The sequence below is a fragment of the Dendrobates tinctorius genome, unplaced genomic scaffold, assembly GCF_039654945.1.
Source record: "Dendrobates tinctorius isolate UK_male_01 unplaced genomic scaffold, ASM3965494v1 ptg000049l, whole genome shotgun sequence".
Classification (NCBI taxonomy): Eukaryota; Metazoa; Chordata; class Amphibia; order Anura; family Dendrobatidae; genus Dendrobates; species Dendrobates tinctorius.
In genome coordinates, this window is record NW_027361717.1 from 8,272,121 (window position 1) to 8,293,748 (window position 21,628).

A 21,628-nucleotide genomic window follows, 5' to 3' on the forward strand; every position below is an offset into this window, starting at 1 on the left:
CATATAAGGTAACACAAACCTCAAATATACAACTGTGGGTTTTGTAGTGGAAACTCACAAGTACTCGTCTTTTCATTTCTTCTTGGGTTAAGGTCTTCCTGTGAGAAGTAGAAAGTATGAACATATTTTTTCTAACCACTTAAATAGAAAGTATTGGTTGCGCTTAGGCACACATTAACTAGGTACTGTTTCAGAGTTATTATTGTTTCAATTGAGTATAGTTATGGCTGACGAGTTATGATGTATGACACATGGACGGCTACCAAAAGGCACAGGAATCCTGATTTCCTAATATTAGACACGTGAGGAACAAAGCCATAAATTTAGGTCTAAAATGGAAAAAGTACTATTATAGCATCAGTTAAAGGCAGGAAAACTTAAAATGTGCAACACAAACATTTTAGATGTTATCACTATCAAGTTTTAAAGGGGCCATATCCCACTGCACGTAGCCATGCCTTATACATACCCGATAATGGACACACCCTAACCTAAATCATGTATCTTTTTTAATGTTTTTAATGTATTATTATCTGTTGTCCTATCTCTTAATAAAAAGGTATACTTTTTTGGTTATCATCACAATATATTTTTCTGTTCTTTGTCTTTTACTATTCATATTGCTTGTTGGAAGACTTGTAAAGTTGATCCCTATATAATTTTAGTGCCCACCCAGCTAGTTATGTAAATAGTTTTGTAATGGGACAAACCTTACTTCAGCTGTACATTGTTTTTTTTTATCTCACTTCAGAGCTGTGATTATGAGAGCAGACTGTCAGTAATTACATGTCTCACACTGTTAATGCCACCTTTTATTTAGAATGAGCACTGGAGGCAGATTCTTGGGGGGCGCTGCGTCCCAGCCCATAGATGTTGCCTATAAGAAAAATGGAGATCTCTCTGGCTCAAGACATTGGATCGCACATACAGTATCAAGGCATCATTTTATTCAGTCTATGACCTACATGCCCATATAAACAGCTTAGGAACCATAATCCTACTATTCTGACTCCATAAATAGGCTACGAGTGTACACCATTACTCACACAAAGAGATTTCATCAAAAAGCTTGACTCGCCTGCAGGAGGCACGTAGAGAAGATTACAGAAGAAAGTTTATTTTTAAGTTGGATACTTGTAGTTATGTGCAACTCTAGTAGCAGTAGCTGTAACAGCAGTAGGTAAAAAAGACTTTTATTGTATGAACCAGAGCTGCAAGTCATAAGGTTCTTAAAACAGCTGACACAGAATCAGGAGGGGTCGCTGAAATCAGAGCCAGGAAAGCAGACATTAGACCTAGTGACAGATTCCCTTTAAATGCTTTTTGTTCTTTTTTGTGTTTTTTTCCTCAAGATTATTTAAATTTGATAAATTTCTATTTATGACGTTCAGTCTATCTACATTTTTGTAATGTATTATTATTGGAAAAATGTTTATATTTCTATATGGCGCTATATAAATGTATAATAATAATATGTCTAGCAACTATGATGTTTATGTAACTATGCCCTCCTCTTTTCCCCATTATGACTCTCATTAGGAATCTGTCTCAGATTTAATTTCCAGTGAGCAGGAGTCAGTCAGATGGTTGGGGGTCACACAGAAAATCATCCTGTATAGTAATGTAATGTGAATGGTCACCTTTAGTTTTAAGACCTCGTTAATGATGAATCCTAATGCTCTCATTCTGAGTTACTACATACTTAGTGTTGCTCCTAATGATATGTAACATCTGTTGCTACAACATTTCTTGACACATCTATGATCTTTGAACTAATGAAATGATGTCTTTCGTCTATGTCTGCGCCTTTTGAAAGATTTGAATGTTGAAATATTATATTGGAGAACCTCTGATCTGCATGGAACACCAACATAATGTGTGTGATTCATGAAGATGTAATAACATGCTTACAGGAAAGAGGAAGCAAGAGGTTACTTTGGATTACATGGAATAATATCATGCTTATTGTGAGTGAACAGAAAGAAAAAGTAAAAAAATGCTATGGTCTATCTTAGGTAGCATCAGTGTTTCCAACCATATGTGTTATGATGAGTCACCGAAGGAGGAAAAAACAAAATACCAGCTAAGTCCAGAAAAACCAGAGAGGTTGGCAGCTATCGGATTGCAGACCCCTGAACCTATTCACAACAACTAGCAGTAGCCGTGGGGGGTTCCTACGGTGCCCTAGACCCCTCGATCACAGCCGGAGAACTATATAGTCTAAAGACAGAAAGGGGAAAAACTAAACTGCCCTAGAGCAGACCCCAAAGCAATAGGCAGCCCCCAACATATAATGACGGTGAAGCAAGATGAAAACACTAACACAGATAGAAAGATAGGTTGAGCAAATGATGGGGCCCAAGCTAACTACATAGGACAGGATAGGAAAGCTGCTGTCTGCCATCCGCAAAAACCCTATCAAAATGAGCCAACCGACTGATAGGAAAAACAGGCCCTGAAGTCGTTAGGCTTCAAAAGACTATATCAGCACTCAGGTCTATTCTGAAGACAGAGCAAAATATCAACAGATCAGAGACAAAAATGGAGTTCAGCTCACCCCTGGCCGGGGATGGCAGAACTCCCAAAAAACAAGGCAAACAAAAACAAAACTGAAGAGTACAAAGAAGAGCAGAAAACTTAGCTTTGAGATGCAGGAATCAGACTGGTCTCCTAGAATCCAGCAGGAAAATCACCAGCCAGGAAGAAGGGCGTCGGCAGCCTTATATCCAGTCCTCAATTCCAGCCACCCAGTCATCATCTAGCTGCCCATGTGTTTGGTAATCAGCCTCACTACCTTCCTTCACCAGAGGAGGGAGTTCATCAGACCTCAATGGTGAAGGGAAAAATGAACTCACAACACATATGGTTATATTCTTACCTGAGAATGCTGTGGGATCTATGGGCAGAGCTCCATATCATGCATATCAGTCCCTAACACCTTTTATTTTGTGAGAGTCACCAGCTTAAAACTAATCACTGAACCGATGGTTGCCATCCTGCTTAGCATCTATGACTTCCTTGTATATATACAGCACATTCAAAGGTTGCTCCAAAAGCAATGCCTCTTATTTTATTGTGCTGACCTACAATGTCTAAGCTGTATGTTATGTCACAGCACGCTGCAGGCAATGAATATCTGAACTCCACTGTATCTGCAACTGTAAAAAGAATGTTGGGAACTTAGTAGAGATCTATTGAAATTCAAAGTTGCCATATTTTCCCAATGAATTTGATTCCTAGCAAATCAATTTGCGCAACTCGCGATACTAAAAATCTTGTAATTGCTTGGAAAATAGAAATTGTGAAGGGTGAACCCCCATTACCATAGGAGCTTAGATTTTATAGGAACGAAAGAGAGGACACTGCTGACCATAATAGCTTTCACTCTACAGAAACAAGAGAGAGTACCCCACTGACGAGAAGTGCAAAAGAGTAAGAGAGAGAGACCCCGCTGACTATAAGAGCTTATATTCTACAGAAGAGAAAGAGAGAGAATCCTGCTGCCCATAAGAGCTAATACTCTACAGAAGAGAGAGACAGAATCCTGCTGCCCATAAGAGCTTTCACTCTACAGGAGAGAAAGAGAGAATCCTGATGCCCATAAGAGCTTACACTCTACAGGAGAGAGAGGACCTCGCTGACCATAAGAGCTTACACTCTACAGGAGAGAGAGCGAGAGAATCCTGCTGCCCATAAGAGCTTACACAGGAGAGAGAGGACACTGCTGACCATAAGAGCTTACACTCTACAGGATAGAGAGGATCCTCCTGCCTATAAGAGCTTACACTCTACAGGAGAGAGGACCCCGCTGACCATAAGAGCTTGCACTCTACAGAAGAGAGAGAATCCTGCTGCCCATAAGAGCTTACAAAGGAGAGAGAGGACACTGCTGACCATAAGTGCTTACACTCTACAGAAGAGAGAGGATCCTGCTGCCCATAAGAGCTTAAGCTCTACAGGAGAGAGAGGACCCAGCTGACCATAAGAGCTAATACTCTATAGAAGAGAGAGAGAGAGAATCCTGCTGCCCATAGGAGCCCGCACTCTACAGGAGAGAGAGAGGACCCAGTTGCCAAAAAGAGCTTGCACGCTGGTAACCTGGTGGTTGATTATAGAGTGCAATTGATATATTAAGTGCTACAGGATGAGTACCTAGTGGTTTGTAGCAGAGTTCAGTAGTCCATAGGCAGTCTTGAATATGTTATCTCTGGGATAGCATCCCGCCTGGCAGTGCTGATCTGGAAGGCGCTGAAGAGTGGTGAATATCATCTGCTATTGGAGCAAGGCATAGCGTGTCAACACGTTTCCAGTATGAATGGCAGAAAAGGCCAAACTTCTTACCAACGTGTTTCTGAAATGTTGCCTTCTTCCGGATTCCACCTCAGAGAGAACATATACAGGACTATACCTATAGAGCATTGGAGTCTGTTATGCACCACCAGGTCCTCATCCTGTAGCACTTAGTTTATCAACTGGAACCTATTATCAACCACCAGGTTTATTTCTAGCACCTAATAGTACACCAGGACAATATAGATGCTGTTATTGTCAAACTCTGCCTTCTGGATTTATTGTTTTATGTGTAGTTTATACCTTACCCGACACATATTGAACTATGCCTCAATATCTAATGACTGTTGGTGGCAACTGTTCATATCAGTGACATCTGATTTGCTTGTTTGTAAATTATTATTTGCACCTGTCTTCATATACAGTGGTGTGTAAAGGTTTGGTTACTATATATATATGTCATGGTTAGAACATGGTTAATGTCCTGTTCTCACAGGGTTAACTTTTGCCGGCCTCTCTTTGGATCTGGGAGGGGTATTTATACTCTCTCCAAACTAGCATTCTCTGTCAGCTATACTGTTGTTCTGGCGTGTCTGACCCCTGGTGTGTGTATTCTGCGTTGTTTGTTTGCTTCCCGTGTATGACCCGGCTTGATCCTTCACTCTGTACTCCGTCTCTCGTTTTGGTACCATTGTCTTTTCTGGTTCTGACCTCCTGGCTTGGCTATCGATACTCCGTTACAGTTTACCCCTATTGTACCGTCTAATGCCCATTCTGGTTTTCTGATCTATTGCTACGTCCTGACTATCCATTCTGTCTAATCCTTTGGTACTGTATTGCTATCTCGTGCTTTGACCTCGGCTTGATCTGTTTTCTGTCTCTGTCTATGCCCCTTGGTAACATTGTCCTGTAGTTACCTTTCTAGGAGTTTCCCTGCAGCTCCTAGCTCCGTGGAGCTTAGGCCACACCCCCAGCAGTCATGAGATTCAAGTCCTGGAGCATGCTTTGTCACCACTGCTGCCCGCTCCGCAGGTATCTTTGTGCACAGTCTTTGTACTCAGGACACGCGCTCTGGTTCAGTGAGCAAGTGCAGTGCAGTGTTCCTGACAATATATAAAATGAAAAAAGTGGTTTGGTACCGTGTTAGCCAGTAGAAAAAAATATATAAAGTGCTCTCAGTGAGAGAAACAAAATAGGAATCTTGTGGGTATGATACCTTTAAATGGCTAACAAATAATAGTGAATGTTGGTACAAAGCAAGCTTTCGGGACTGCTTATGTCCCTTCATCAGGCTGATATCAGCCTGATGAAGGGACATAAGCAGTCCCGAAAGCTTGCTTTGTAACAACATTCACTATTATTTGTTAGCCATTTAAAGGTATCATACCCACAAGATTCCTATTTTGTTTCCCTCACTGAGAGCACTTTATATATTTTTGACTATATATATATATATATATATATATATATATATATATATATATATATATATATTTATTTATTATTTACATTTTAAAAACTACAAAAAGGAAGATGGGCAGATGCAAAAGTTTGGGCACCCTTGGAGATTTGTGTACTCACATATATTAGGTTTCAGACATTAATTAGCATGTTTGGGTTATGGCTTGTTCAACATCGTGAGGCCCTCCAAAGAAATGCCACTCCACACCATTACTAACATGGCAAAAAAAGTCAGCTTAAACCAATGTCTGTAAATAAGTTCCAAGTCTGGAGACCGTGTGGAGAGTGATTTGCTGCCTGCAACATCCTTCAGCATGACCGGTTTGACAGTGGGTCAGGTGTGGTAGTCAGGGCAATGGTGTGGTAGAAAAAAAAAATCCAGCGTGGAATGAAAAGGTAAACAGCTCGCATTGATATGCCATCCTTGTTGAGCTGCACTACCTGAGCCACTTGTGTGGGTTGTAGAGTCCGTCTCCTGTTACCACGAGTGTGAAAGCACAACCAACATTCAAAAGTGACCAAAACACCAGCCAGAAAGCATTGATACTGAGATGTCTGTGGTCCCCACCTGCAGAACCACTCCTTTATTGAGGGTGTCTTGATAATTGCCAAAAAATTTCCATCTGTTGTCTATTCCATTTGCACAACAGCATGTGAAATTGATTGTCAATCAGTGTTGCTTCCTAAGTGGACAGTTTGATTTCACAGATGTTAGGTTTACTTGGAGTTATATTCTGTTGTTTAAGTGTTCCCTTTATTTTTTTTGAGCTATATATAGTCACCAGTTCGAATTAACGTGAAAAAGTCCTTTATTCCATTCCTTGGGATTAGGACTAAAACATGATGCGCAGGTTACAGGGGCATGCAGGGAGAGGCAGAGTGGACGACGGCTGTTTCACGTAACAACACTTCAATGGCTCCACCTTGAAGGAATGGAATAAAGGACTTTTTCACATTAATTCAAACTGGTGAGTGCCGCATCTTTTTTTTCTTCAATATTGCCATGTAGAGTGCGAGGGGAATGTAGTGGTCTGGGTCAATGTGCCAGCAGATTCATTGAGCAGTGACTGGGCATCAGTGCACTTGTGTCGCCCCCAGGAGTACGGTCGCCACCCCCTGACGAAGGAGATCAACTCCGAAACGCGCGTCAGGGCGCGTTACCAGGCACCATTTGCTGGCTCACCAGGTAATTGTTCATTCCTTGGGTTCCCCCTTCTTTCCATTTTGTGGCGTTCCACTTCATCACGTATTGGCATTCATTGTCCATATTATCTGTGCACTTTATTTTTTGTTGGCCTTCGCCAACATCATCTTCTGCTACACATTGCACTATATTTAATTTTTTTGGGGGCCATTATATGCATTTTTTACCTGTTCATTATTGAGCAAGTTTGGCATGGTTATTAGAAAAGCTCTATTATAAAGCCTATTATATAATTATAATACCATGTATACATTTGGGATGCCTTTTTATTCGTTCTAAGTGTACACCTATTGTTGTTTTATATTTTAACCCCTTCACTACCAAGGGTGGTTTGCACGTTAACTACCGGGCCAATTTTTACAATTCTGACCACTGTACCTTTATGAGGTCATAACTCTGGAACGCTTTCATGGATCCTGGTGATTCTGACATTGCTTTCTCGTGACATATTGTACTTCATGTTCGTGGTAAAATTGCATTCAAATAACTTGCGTTTATTTGTGAAAAAAACGGAAATTTGGCGAAAATTTTGAAAATTTCGCAATTTTCCAACTTTGAATTTTTATGCCCTTAAATCACAGCGATACGGCACACAAAAAACTTAATACATAACATTTCCCACATGTTTACTTTACATCAGCACAATTTTGCAACCAAAATTTTTTTTTGCTAGGAAGTTATAAGGGTTAAAATTTGACCAGCGATTTCTCATTTTTGCAACACCATTTTATTTTTAGGGACCACTTCACATTTGAAGCCACTTTGAGGGGTCTATATGATAGAAAATACCCAAAAGTGACACCATTCTAAAAACTGCACCCCTCAAGGTGCTTAAAACCACATTCAAGAAGTTTATTAACCCTTTAGGTGCGTCACAGGAATTTTTTGAATATTAAAAAAAAATGAACATTTAACTTTTTTTCACAAAAAAAATACTTCAGGTTCAATTTTCTTTATTTTACCAAGGGTAACAGGAGAAATTGGACTGCAAAAGTGATTGTGCAATTTGTCCTGACTACGCTGATACCTGATATGTGGGGGGGAACCACTGTTTCGGCGCATGGCAGAGCTCAGAATGGAAGGAGCGCCGTTTGACTTTTTCAATGCAAAATTGGCTGGAATTCAGATCGGACGCCATGTCACGTTTGGCGAGCCCCTGATGTACCTAAACAGTGGAAACCCCCCCAAGTGACCCCATTTTGGAAACTAGACCCCCCAAGGAACTTATCTAGATATGTGGTGAGAACTTTGAACCCACAAGGGCTTCACAGAAGTTTATAACGTACAGCGGTACAATTAAAAAATCATATTTTTTCCACAAAAATGATCTTTTCACCCACAATTTTTATTTTTCCAAGGGTAACAGGACCCTAAAAGTTTTTGTGCAATTTGTCCTGAGTACGCTGATACCCCATATGTGGGTGTAAATGACTATTTGGGCGCATAGCAGAGCTCGGAAGGGAAGCAGCGCCATTTGACGTTTTTGGCTAGAATTGAGATCGGACACCATGTCGCGATTGGAAAACCCCTGATGTACCAAAACAGTGGAAACCCCCCACAAATGACACCATTTTGGAATCTAGACCCCCAAGGAACTTATCTAGATGTGTGGTGAGAACTTTGAACCCCCAAGGGCTTCACAGAAGTTTATAACGTACAGCAGTACAATTAAAAAATCATATTTTTTCCACAAAAATGATCTTTTCACCCTCAATTCTTATTTTTCCAAAAGTAACAGGACCCTAAAAGATATTGTGCAATTTATCCTGAGTACGCTGATACCCCACATGTGGGTGTAAACCACTATTTGGGCGTATGGCAGAGCTCGGAAGGGAAGCAGCGCCATTTGACGTTTTTGGCTGGAATTGAGATCGGACACCATGTCGCATTAGGAAAGCCCCTGATGTACCAAAACAGTAGAAACCCCCCACAAATGACACCATTTTGGAAACTAGACCCCCAAAGGAACTTATCTAGATGTGTGGTGAGCACTTTGAACCCCCCAGTGCTTCACTGAAGTTTATAACGTCCGGGCGTGAAAATAAAAAAATCGTATTTTTTCCACAAACATGATCTTTTAGTCCCCATTTTTTTATTTTCCCAAGGGTAACAGGAGAAATTGGACCCCAAAAGTTGTTGTCCAATTTGTCCTGAGTACGCTGATACCTCATATGTGGGAGAAAACTACTGTATGGGCACACGTCGGGGCTCGGAAGGGAAGTAGTGACGTTTTGGAATGCAGACTTTGATGGAATGGTCTGCGGGTGTCATGTTGCGTTTGGAGAGCCCCTGATGTACCTAAACAGTGGAAACCCCCCACAAGTGACCCCATTTTGGAAACTAGACCCCCTAATGAACTTATCTAGATGTGTGGTGAGCACTTTGAACCCCCCCAGTGCTTCACAGAAGTTTATAACGACCGGGCGTGAAAATAAAAAAATCGTATTTTTTCCACAAACATGATCTTTTAGTCCCCATTTTTTTATTTTCCCAAGGGTAACAGGAGAAATTGGACCCCAAAAGTTATTGTCCAATTTGTCCTGAGTACGCTGATACCTCATATGTGGGAGAAAACTACTGTATGGGCACACGTCGGGGCTCGGAAGGGAAGTAGTGACGTTTTGGAATGCAGACTTTGATGGAATGGTCTGCGGGTGTCATGTTGCGTTTGGAGAGCCCCTGATGTACCTAAACAGTGGAAACCCCCCACAAGTGACCCCATTTTGGAAACTAGACCCCCTAATGAACTTATCTAGATGTGTGGTGAGCACTTTGAACCCCCCAGTGCTTCACAGAAGTTTATAACGACCGGGCGTGAAAATAAAAATATCGTATTTTTTCAACAAACATCATCTTTTAGTCCCCATTTTTTTTATTTTCCCAAGGGTAACAGGAGAAATTGGACCCCAAAAGTTGTTGTCCAATTTGTCCTGAGTATGCTGATATCTCATATGTGGGAGAAAACTACTGTATGGGCACACGTCGGGGCTCGGAAGGGAAGTAGTGACGTTTTGGAATGCAGACTTTGATGGATTGGTATGCGGGTGTCATGTGCGTTTGGAGAGCCCCTGATGTACCTAAACTATTGAAACTCCCCACAAGTGACCCCATTTTGGAAACTAGACCCCCCACGGAGCTTATCTAGATGTGTGGAGAGCACTTTGAACCCCCAAGTGCTTCACAGAAGTTTATAACGCCTGGGCGTGAAAATAAAAAAAACATTTTTTTCCGCAAAATTATATTTTTGCCCCCAGTTTTTTATTTTCCTAAGGGTAACAGGAGAAATTGGACCCCAAAAGTTGTTTTGTAATTTGTCCTGAGTAGGCTGATACCCTACATGTGGGGGTAAAACACTGTTTGGGCACATGGCAGAGCTTGGAAGGGAAGGAGCACCATTTGACTTTTTCAACGCAGAATTGGCTGGAATTGAGATCAGACGCCATGTTGCCTTTGGAGAGCACCTGATGTGCCCAAACAGTGGAAACCCCCAATTATAACTCCAACCCTAACCTCAACACACCCCTAACCCTAATCTGAGCCCTAGCCCTAACCCTATCCCTAACCCTAACCCTAGCTCTAACCCTAGCCCTAACCCTAACCCTAGCCCTAACCCTAACCCTAACCCTAGCCCTAACCCTAGCCCTAACCCTAACCCTAGCGGGAAAATGGAAATAAATACATTTTCTTTTAGTTTTATTATTTTTCTCTAACTAAGGGGGTGATAACGGGGGGTTTGATTTACGATTTATGGTGGTTTTTATGTTTGGCAGCTGTCGCACGCTAAAAGACGCTTTTTATTGTAAAAATAGTTTTTGCATCACCACATATTGTGAGCTATAATTTTTCATATTTTGACCCACCGAGTCATGTGAGGTCTTATTTTTTGCGGGACAAGTTGACGTTTTTATTGGTACCATTTTCGGGCACGTGACATTTTTTGATCGCTTTTTATTCCGATTTTTGGGATGCAGAATGAACAAAAACCAGCTTTTCATGAATTTCTTTTGGGGGGTGCGTTTACACCGTTCCGCGTGCGGTAAAATTGATAACGCGTTTTTATTCTTCGGGTCAGTACGGTTACAGCGATACCTCATTTAGGTCGTTTTTTTATGTTTTGTCGGTTTTTTGCAATGAAAACAATTTTATATAAAAAATAATTATTTTTGTATCGCTTTATTCTGCGAGCTATAACTTTTTTATTTTTTTGCGGATGATGCTGTATGGTGGCTCGTTTTTTGCGGGACAAGATGACGTTTTCAGCGGTACCATGGATATTTATATGCGTCTTTTTGATCGCGCGTTATTGCACTTTTTGTTCGGTGGTATGATAATAAATCATTATTTTTTGCTTCGTTTTTTATTTTTATTTTTTAAGGGGTTCGCTAAAGGGGTTAACTAATGGGACAGTTTTATAGGGCAGGTCATTACGGACGCGGCGATACCAAATATGTGTACTTTTATTGTTTTGGGTTTTTTTTATTTTCAAAAAATGGATTTATTGGGGAATATTTTTTTTTTTTTAACTAATTTATTTAGCGATTTTTTTTAAATTATTTTTAACACTTTTTTTTTTTTTTTTTTTACTTTATTACCTTGTCCCAGGTGGGACATCACTGTCCTGTGACAGATCGCTGATCTGTCACATCACAGATCACTGTGACAGATCAGCGATCTGTCACAGGCACTGCTGCAGACTTCCTCATGCCTGCGCTTTGCAGGCACTGAGGAAGCCAGCTTCCTCAGGCCCCCGAAGGCCCCCGTCGCCATCTTGGATTCGGGGGCCTGGAGGAAGGGAGTCCCCCGCAGCAGCGCTGCACATTGCGCTGCCGTGGGGGGCTCAGGGAAGCACGGAGGGAGCCCCCTCCCTGCCGATGCTTCCCTTTAACCCCCGGTACACCGCGATCGCGTTTGATCGCGGTGTGCAAGGGGTTAACGTGTCGGGGGCGGTCCGTGACCGCCCCTGACACATTGTGCCGGGTGTCAGCTATGATAATTAGCTGACACTCGGCCGCGATCAGCGGCGCTCACCACGTGGGCGCCGCTGATCGCGATGACGTAATATTCCGTCCATGGTAATTAGGTCCATGGTCACATGGACGGAATATTACGTCAATTGTAGGTAAGGGGTTAATAAAGGCCATTTTTCTGATTATTCTATTTTGTGTGTTGCTTTATATTATAGTACACACATAATATTATCCCTTTGATACCCTGCCGGTTTCATCTTTCACCATACCCAGAGTGTACAGTGGTTTTTTTCTTCAATATTGCACATTTAAATACTTTATTCAGAGCACCAAACACTGTTCTATCAGCCGCTGTAGCTCTGCATAAGGGATGTCTGTTCATCTTTCCAGGGAATTTTTATATGTTGACTGGTGCTGGTATTTTTCTTTGAACATTGCAAAACTATATATACACTTGATTATCTTACTTGACTTCCATTACAGATTTTACAGTAAATGTAAAGTGTTGTTTCACCATGTATCATAGCCCAGGACTGCGATCAAAGTGCAAAAAAAATCTATAAAATGTTTTCAATGGTCAATTAGTTTAGCTCCTAAAATGCCATGTTCTCCACATCACAACATTTTATCAGTTATTTTCTAAATTAGATATCTGTTATCAGTTTACTCCATGTATGGATATCACAGATAAGTTTGCGATAAGATTCCATAGTTTAAAAATTCACTGAATATGTAAATGAGGTGTGGTCCACCTTTCTCCCATGATTTTGCAACCAAATCTGGGTGTAGTAGTCTCTCGGCCACGCGGCCCGATCCAGTCTGCTCCGAGAACCTCATTGGCCGCAAAACCAAAAGGTTTTCTCCAAAACTTTTCAGGGGATTTTGTTTTTTTCAATTATCATGTTTTTATTAAGTCCTAATTTAAAGGTATGGCTCTTCTTAGCACAAGGTTCTGGAGTTCTGCAATTACATTCTGGACCAGCTGGTAAGTGCAGTCTGTCTTGCACAATTCAACTAGGGAAGACAATATTATTAGGTTTCAGTGCCACGGCTGCATTTATGTCCTAATCTAGCCCTGCCATCCTTTTATGTACCCATACTCAGATCTAGGTTTTGGAATAATCCATTTAATATGTGAAGGAGATGGAAATATGCACTTTAAGTATTACTCATAGAACAAGAAAATTGACCGTTTCCACCATTACAAGCTAGTCATCCTCACTCACACCATGGTACAGGTCATTGTGGTAATACGGGATGTTAAGAATCCACTCTCTCTAAAACATTAAAGCTACCGGGGAATCTGATTTACAGGATATGATGTTGCAGGATTTTGTCCTTATATAAGTCTTCCTTCTTGGTTTTTTGTTGATTACGTTTCTCAACAGTTTTCTAGAATTATACAAATTCTGAAGAAGTAATTCGAGACTGCCAAAATTTACAGTCATAGGACAGTCTGCTGAGATTCTCACAGCCTAACATATGCATACATTTTAATAAACCAGTATAGTACAGACCCTTTAATCAGGAAACTCTTACTAACGGCTAGCATTCACTTGGATTTTATTTCTGTTACTTAAAATCACATAAAGTGTACATTATGGGTGCATGTTATGTACTTGCAGCTGATGCAGATTCTGTGGGACCCTTAGAGAGATAAATTCCATTTCCTACAGAGCCCATTTTCTTTGTTTTTATGTAAGAAGTGGAGAGTCTGTAATGCATGTAGTAACGCATAATTGCAGCTGCATGGTGAAATGTTTGTGTTAAAGCCATATGGGAACCTGACCTGCAAGTTACATTGGGTGTACTGTTGTGCACGTCATATGGGTTGCGGCTTAAATGTCCAAAAGTTTGCCATGTAACCGTTAGTAAGAATGCATGACGCACCTTACTGTCCCGTAATCTGCGCTGACACTGAAAGATAATCATGAACAAATGTTCTTAAAAACACTCATGATTATCTTGCTGTGTAACCAGGCTGCCCTTCACTCAATGAAAAAGTAAAACATTCACAGATCGGGTGAAATGATCGTTTGCGCAGCACTAAAGATCATCAATCATTCTCATCAGTGCATCATCTTGTGTAAGCACGTTACACTGCTGAGAACCATGGCTGCCTGTGGGCACTGAATGATCCATCACAGATGGCTCAGTGCACATTGCTTACTTTTATAGCCTGTTTACACAATCAGACCAAACAACCGCTGATCAGTAAAGGTCTACCAATCAGCCATAACATCATGCCGCTGGTTGGTCTGTGTAAACAAGTCCTTGGACGCATAAAACCACACAACAATCCTTACAGTACAAACTAATGTAGCCTGGTGGGGTTATAATACCAACTCTATCTCTCTCAAGCAATGTGTCACTTACTGGGTGGCTTGGTGCAGTTTTGAAAAAGTCACTGTTTTATCTGCTGCTGATCTAGCAATTCTCTGAGATCTGTATAACCCCACCCACACTGCTGATTGACAGCAATCTGCCTATGCACAGTGTACACAGAAATTTGTGAATCCAAAATGGGACAGAGTTATGCAGAGAAAAATAATATGGAGGACTACATTCCTCAACCAAGAATCTGAAAAAACCTTAGTCCATGCCCTCATCATCTACCGTAACCTCCTGCTCTGTGGCCTCCCCGCTAACACTCTCGCACTCTCCAATCTATTCTAAACTCTGCTGCCTGACTAATCCACCTGCCCCCCCCTATTCCCCGGACTCTCCACTCTGTTAATCCCTGCACTGGCTCCTCATTACCCAAACACTCAAGTTCAAAACCCTTACCATGGCATACAAAGCCATCCATAACCTGTGTCCTCCATACATCTGTGATCTCATCTCCCGGTACTTACCTGCACAAAACCCACTGCTAGGCATTGGATTTCTATCACTGCACAGCGAGAATCCCGAGCCTTACTTCCAGCGGTCTCTCATTCCTCTCCAGCCACAGAGGAGGTTGCTCAGCAAACTCGTCAGTCCAGGCGCTCTGCCCAGACCAGCTCCGTTGGTTTGTTTGCTGCTGCCACCTCTGGCACAGCTATGGCAATACATGCTGCTCAGCAGCGAGATTCTCCAGGGACTAAGTCCCCATGTCGGGCCACTGAGCATGCCCGTGGAGAGATCTCCCATTGGAGATCGAAGGTCACATGCTCAGGTCCTGCTCCTGTTCAGATTGGCCCATCTGAGAAGCCAGGAAGGTCCCGGATGCTCAAGCCTATAAAAGGTTCGCATGGCCGCTCGGCCATGCGCTAGGATAGACTGTATTTACAGACTATGTGGAGTGAGTGATGTATGCACGTATGAATGTCTCTGGTGAATGACTCATTAAGAAACCCCTACCCTTGGTACGCATGTGTTGTGTAGGCTAGCCTGCTAGCGCCCAGGCTTAGACGTAGGTAGGCCAGAGGTTGAGTCAGGCTTCAGTCCTCACCAGTGACTCGGCATGCCTCTGTGCACATGCTCCACACAACAGCCAGCGTCTATTGCGGCGCCCGCGGCAGCGACGCCGTGCGCTCAGTGGGCCTAGAGGGACTCTAACCCTGTGTCCTTGGGGTAGAGTTCTGTGGCCGTACACTGTGCGCTCTTTTGGCCGGGCTCTGTGAGCTAAACAGGCTCCGGCATCTACGTTCAGCGGTTGTGCGGCTCTGTGCATTAACAGAGTTCGCTTCTGTTCACACTGGGTGACGTAACCCACGTGTGACTGTTTTCACACCGCTTAATTCTTCCGCCATTACCTAGCAGCAGTGTACCACCTCTGCACGGTGGACCCCGGGCTGCGGACGCACCTACTATTATTTTATAATTTGGTGCGTTCCGCCAGTCCTAACACCCCCGATCCTCACAAGATCTCCTTCTCTACTCCCCTCTTATCTCCTCTTCCCACAATCGCATACAAGATTTCTCTCGCGCATCCCCCCCACTCTGGAACTCTCTACCTCAACATATCAGACTCTCGCCTACCATGGAAACCTTCAAAAAGAGCATGAATCATAGAATTATAGAATTGTAGAGTTGGAAGGGACCTCCTGGGCCATCTGGTCCAACCCCCTGCTCAAAGCAGGATTCGCTAAATCATCCCAGTCAGATGTCTGTCCAGCCTCTGTTTGAAGACTTCCATTGAAGGAGAACTCACCACTTCTCGTGGCAGCTTGTTCCACTCATTGATCACTCTAACTGTCAAAAAGTTTTTTCTAATATCTAATCTGTGTCTCCTCCCATTCAGTTTCATCCCATTGCTTCTAGTCTTTCCTTGTGCAAATGAGAATAAAGATGATCCTTCTACAATGTGACAGCCCTTGAGATATTTGTAGACAGCTATTAAGTCTCCTCTCAGTCTTCTCTTTTGCAAGCTAAATAATCCCAAATCCTGCAACCTTTCCTCATAAGACAGGGTTTGCAGACCGGTCACCATTCTGGTTGCTCTTTTCTGAACTTGCTCCAGTTTGTTGATGTCTTTTTTAAAATGTGGTGCCCAAAACTGGACACAGTATTCCAGATGAGGTCTGACCAAAGAGGAGTAGAGGGAAATAATGACTTCACGTGATCTAGACTGTATGCTTCTGTTAATACATCCGAGAATTGCATTTGCCTTTTTTGCTGCTGCATCACACTGTTGACTTATATTCAGTCTGTGATCTATTAGTATACCCAAGTCTTTTTCACATGTGCTGTTGCTTAGCCTTATTCCTCCCATTCTGTATATGCTTTTTTAATTTTTATTGCCCAGATGTAGTACTTTGCATTTCTCCCTGTTAAAAACCATTCTGTTAGTTGCTGCCCACTTCTCCAGTTTATTTATATCTTTTTGAATCCTCTCTCTCTCTCTTCTCTAGTATTAGCTATCCCTCCTAGCTTTGTGTCATCAGCAAATTTAATCAGTTTACCCTCAATTCCTTCATCTAAATCGTTGATAAAGATGTTGAACAATACAGGGCCCAGGACAGAGCCCTGTGGTACCCCAGTTGAGACATTCTTCCAACTGGATGTGCAGCCATTTACGACCACTCTTTGGGTCCGATCACTAAGCCAGTTATGAATCCACCTAACAGTTGCCTTGTCCATTCCATACTTAGTCATTTTTCAATAAGGATTGTATGAGATACTTTGTCAAATGCTTTGCTGAAGTCAAGATATACTATATCTAAAGCATTTCCTTGATCCACCCAATCAGTGATTCCATCATAGAAGGAAATTAAGTTAGTCTGACATGACTTATTAGTTACAAACCCATGCTGACTCTGTTTAATCACTTCATTCTTATCCAGGTACTGACATACATGTTGTTTAATAATTTGTTCAAAGATCTTTCCTGGTATAGAAGTCAGACTCACCGGCCTATAGTTGCCTGGGTCCACCTTCTTCCCCTTTTTGAAGATAGGAACAACATTTGCTCTTCTCCAGTCTTCTGGGACTTCTCCTGTTCTCCAAGAATTTTCAAAGATTATGGAGAGGGGTTCAAAATTTCTTCTGCTATCTCCTTCAGTACTCTGGGGTGTAATTCATCTGGGCCTGGAGACTTGAATTCATTTAGGTTAGCTAAGTGTTTCCTCACTATCTTTCTCTTTATAGATATCCTGGATTCTTCTATTCCCTTAATAGGACAGTGAAGAACAGTTGATGTGACATTTCCTTTCTGAGAGAAAACAGATGCAAAATAGGAATTTAAAAGTTCGGCCTTCTCAACATCCTGTCTTACCATTTCATCATTTTCAGCCTGTAAAAATCCTATAGCATCTTTGACTTTTCTTTTACTTTTGACATATCCCCAAAATCCTTTTTTATTGCTTTTGACATCTCTTGCAAGCCTCAATTCATTGTCAGCTTTAGCTAATCTGATTTGTGCCCTGCAGGTTCTGCAGACAGCATTATATTCTTCTTTAGATATGCCTCCCTCTTTCCATTTTATAAACATTTTTTTCTTCCTTTTTAGCATGTGCTTAAGTTCTTTGTTCATCCATCCTGGCTTCCTTAAATGCTTCCTATTCTTCCCTCTTTTCGGAATTGTTAACAATTGTGCTTTGAGAATTTCATTTTTCAAGATTTCCCATCCTTCCTGGACATTTTTGTCTTTAAGGATATCCAGCCATTGGATCCCTCCAATTCTCTTTCTGAATCCCTTAAAATCTGACTTTCTGAAATCTAACCTTGACGTCTGCGTCTTCACAGGTCTTCCTCCTCTAGTTATCCAAAATTCTAAAATAGCATGGTCGCTACCTCCTAGGGTCCCAGCCACTTTTACCTCCTCAACCATTTCCTCTCTGTTTATAAGGATTAGATCCAAGGTAGCAGTTCCCCTTGTTTTCTCCCCTACCTTTTGGAAGATAAAGTTGTCAGCAAGAGAGGATAAGAATTTCCTTGACCTGTTAGTTTTGCCTGAGAGAGATTCCCAACAAATGTCTGGATAGTTGAAATCTCCCATGACAACTATGTCATATTTTTTGGAGAACTTGGCCATTTGATGCATAAAGAGTTCATCCATATCTTCAGCTTGCACAGGCGGCCTGTAGTAAATGCCTACAATGGTGTCCTTTCCATTGTTCTGTCCTTGTATTCTTACCCAAACAGTTTCCGCAGAACTCCCAGTCTCTGAAGCTTCAATCTCTGTGCATATATATGCGTTTCTAACATACAATGCGACACCCCCTCCTCGTTTATCAAGTCTGTTTCTTGCAAATAAGTTGTATCCTTCTAGTCTTGTATTCCAATCATGTGTATTGTCCCACCAAGTTTCAGTGATTCCAATGACATCATATTTCTTTTCCTGTGTTAGTAGTTCCAATTCTCCTTGTTTGCTGCCCATGCTTTGTGCATTAGTATAGAAACATTTTAGTTTGTGATTGGTTTCTCTTTCTCCAATATTTTTATTAATTAGATTCTTTTGTCTTTGTTCTTCCTTTCCACTTCTAATAGCAGAGTTCTCAATAGCATTTGTCAGGTGTATGGCTTTTTCTGGTCTTTTGCTTCCCTTCCCATGTTGTTCTAGTTTAAAGCTTTCGGAAGACCTGCCTCTTCCGGAAAGCCTACAACTTGCAGTAACCACCGCTCCACCAAACCACTGCACAACCAGCTCTACCCTCACCTACTGTATCCTCACCCATCCCTTGTAGATTGTGAGCCCTCACGGGCAGGGTCCTCTCTCTTCCTGAACCAGTCCTGACTTGTATTGTTTAAGATTACTGTACTTGTTTTTATTATGTATACCCCTTCTCACATGTAAAGCGCCATGGAATAAATGGCGCTATAATAAGAAAAAAAAAAAGTAAGACTACATGGCAGCAGGTGTACTAGTCCTCTAGTCATAATTTCCTGCTGATAAAACAGTGATTATATGAATCAGGGTCTATGTCTCTACACTATGCTGCTCTCAGATTAGGTGGTAAAAACTTGGTGGCAGATTCCCTTTAAATTGCTCTGAGTTCTTTAGTTTGTTCTGAAACCAAAATTCTGAATATTTACAACTTGTATAAGCAAATTATTTATTATATCATTGGAAATAATATTATTTGTGTCCTTTTGTATTTAGTGACCCATATTCTTTATGTGAACAATGTATGCACCAGCAATGTCATGTCTACTGTTCCTTTAAGAACTTCTCTGAACACTTTCAGCATAAGAAACATCTGAATCATGGTATTTTATGTGGTAAAACCTTTTCAAGCCTTTCTCCCCCATAAGTGACTTACTGTACGGAAATAGTTTTTGTCCGCAGTTGTATTTACACTGAGGTTTGAAGTTGACATTTGTGCATCCCACCTATATTTCTGAGGCTCAAAGTGCGTTGAGCATAGAAGCAGATTTTACATGTCTGTCAAATTTGTCATGGAAACCACTTGCAAATTAAATATACCAAACAAAATCCACACCCAACTTAGCTGTGTATGTGTGTGAACATTGATATTGATGGTTTCTCTTAAGGTGAAATTATGGATTGCATGGACAGTACTGCACAAGGGCTTTAGGCAGGTATAAAAAAATGCTGCAAAGTAATTATTTCAAACATAGAAGCATTAATATTTATTTATTAATAACATGCAAAGTGAATGAAGGAAAGCTAAATCTAAACCAAGGTAAAATTTGGTGTGACCCAATTTTGCTTTTAAAACAGTATCAATTTTTGTTGGTTCTCGTGCATAAAGTCAGGGATTTTGCAGCAGTATAGTCAGGTGTATGAGTATCCAATTGTACGAAACAGATGATGATCATTCTCAAATATAGGTTGAAAAACAGTAATTAACTTAAACAGAAACAGTTGTTTTTAAAAAAAAATTGGGTGAGAAATAGCCAAATTCTGCTACAAGGTGAGATTGTGCAAGATAGTTTGTCACAGGCCATACAGCATGGCAAGGTAATTATACTTCATCAGCAAGTTGGCTCCCAGGTAAAGAACTCAGAGCAGACTGAGGGTTTGCGATGAGTTAGTCAAGCTGTATTGGCTTGTCACTCTCCAGAAAGAGAAATTTTACACCTTAGACTCCAGAAGAAGAAACAAGAAATGGGCTATATTAAAAATTGTAGATGAAGTTGCCAGCTAAGAAAACATATTATGCCTACTTCTCTACAAAATTGGAAGATGCCTAGCAGTGCTACAAGCTCTGAATTTATAAACACTGTAAGTGTGGTGCTGAGTCACTTCTCATAGACAAGTCATTAGTTGGGATAGTCAAAGAGTCCGAGGTCAATAGCAAGGAGAGTATGTCATAAACGGAGGGAAGAGACAAAGGCGTAGTTAGATAGTGGTCAAAGATCAAAATACCAGGAGAATAACGGAACAGAGCAAAGGGATAGGCAAACGGATGATCAGAACAAGGTAAAAGGTCAAGCAGCGATAGATCAACAAGAAAGGCAATAGGCACAGAGTATGGCAAAACCACACTTAGCTGAAGCTTCTGCTGGCAGCTATCTGGAACTGCCAACCTAGTTAAATAGCTGCCTAATCAAGGGAAAATGGAGCATCTGATGGACGGTCAAGCTGTCAATAACAACAAAGACAGGTCAGCATGCCCCACCACCAGAGCATCAACTGAGCTGTCAATCACTACACAGATAGGCAAGCACATGCCTCTGCACCAGACAGGCAACTGATCTCTCAATCACTGTACTGACAGCGTAGCTTGTCCCTGCACTAGACTAGAATATCTGTGCTGTCAATCACTGCATTATAAGACACACTGAGGGGTGAAATCGTGACAGTAACCAGGAAATTTAAAATGGATGGCCCCGACCAACCTTTCGGCCTTCACATCTGGAGCTGGCACCCAGGATCTCTCCTCAGATCTTCATCCTCTCCAGTGGATGAGGTACACTGTTATTAACAGCAACATGAGGATGAGGGGACAAAATCCTTCAATAGGATCTATGGAAGACGTTAGGAATGCAGAGAGAAGGAGGAATCTTTAACCTAAAAGCCACGCATTGACCACTTCCATAATTTCATATGGACCTATGAAATTCGGAACCAACTTCATTGATGGTACCTTAAGTTTAATGTTTTTGGATGACAGCCAAATCTTATCCTCAACCTCAAAAACAGAACCTACCGAATGCCTTCTATAGTATCGACCTTCTGTTTTTGGTGAGTCTGAGCGGTTCTAATATTCTTTTGATTCCCCCTCCAGACATCCCCAAGTCTCCGCACAGTGACTTCCACCCAAGGACATTAAGAACTAATCCTAGAAAACTCATGAAAATGGGGATGAAAAACAGA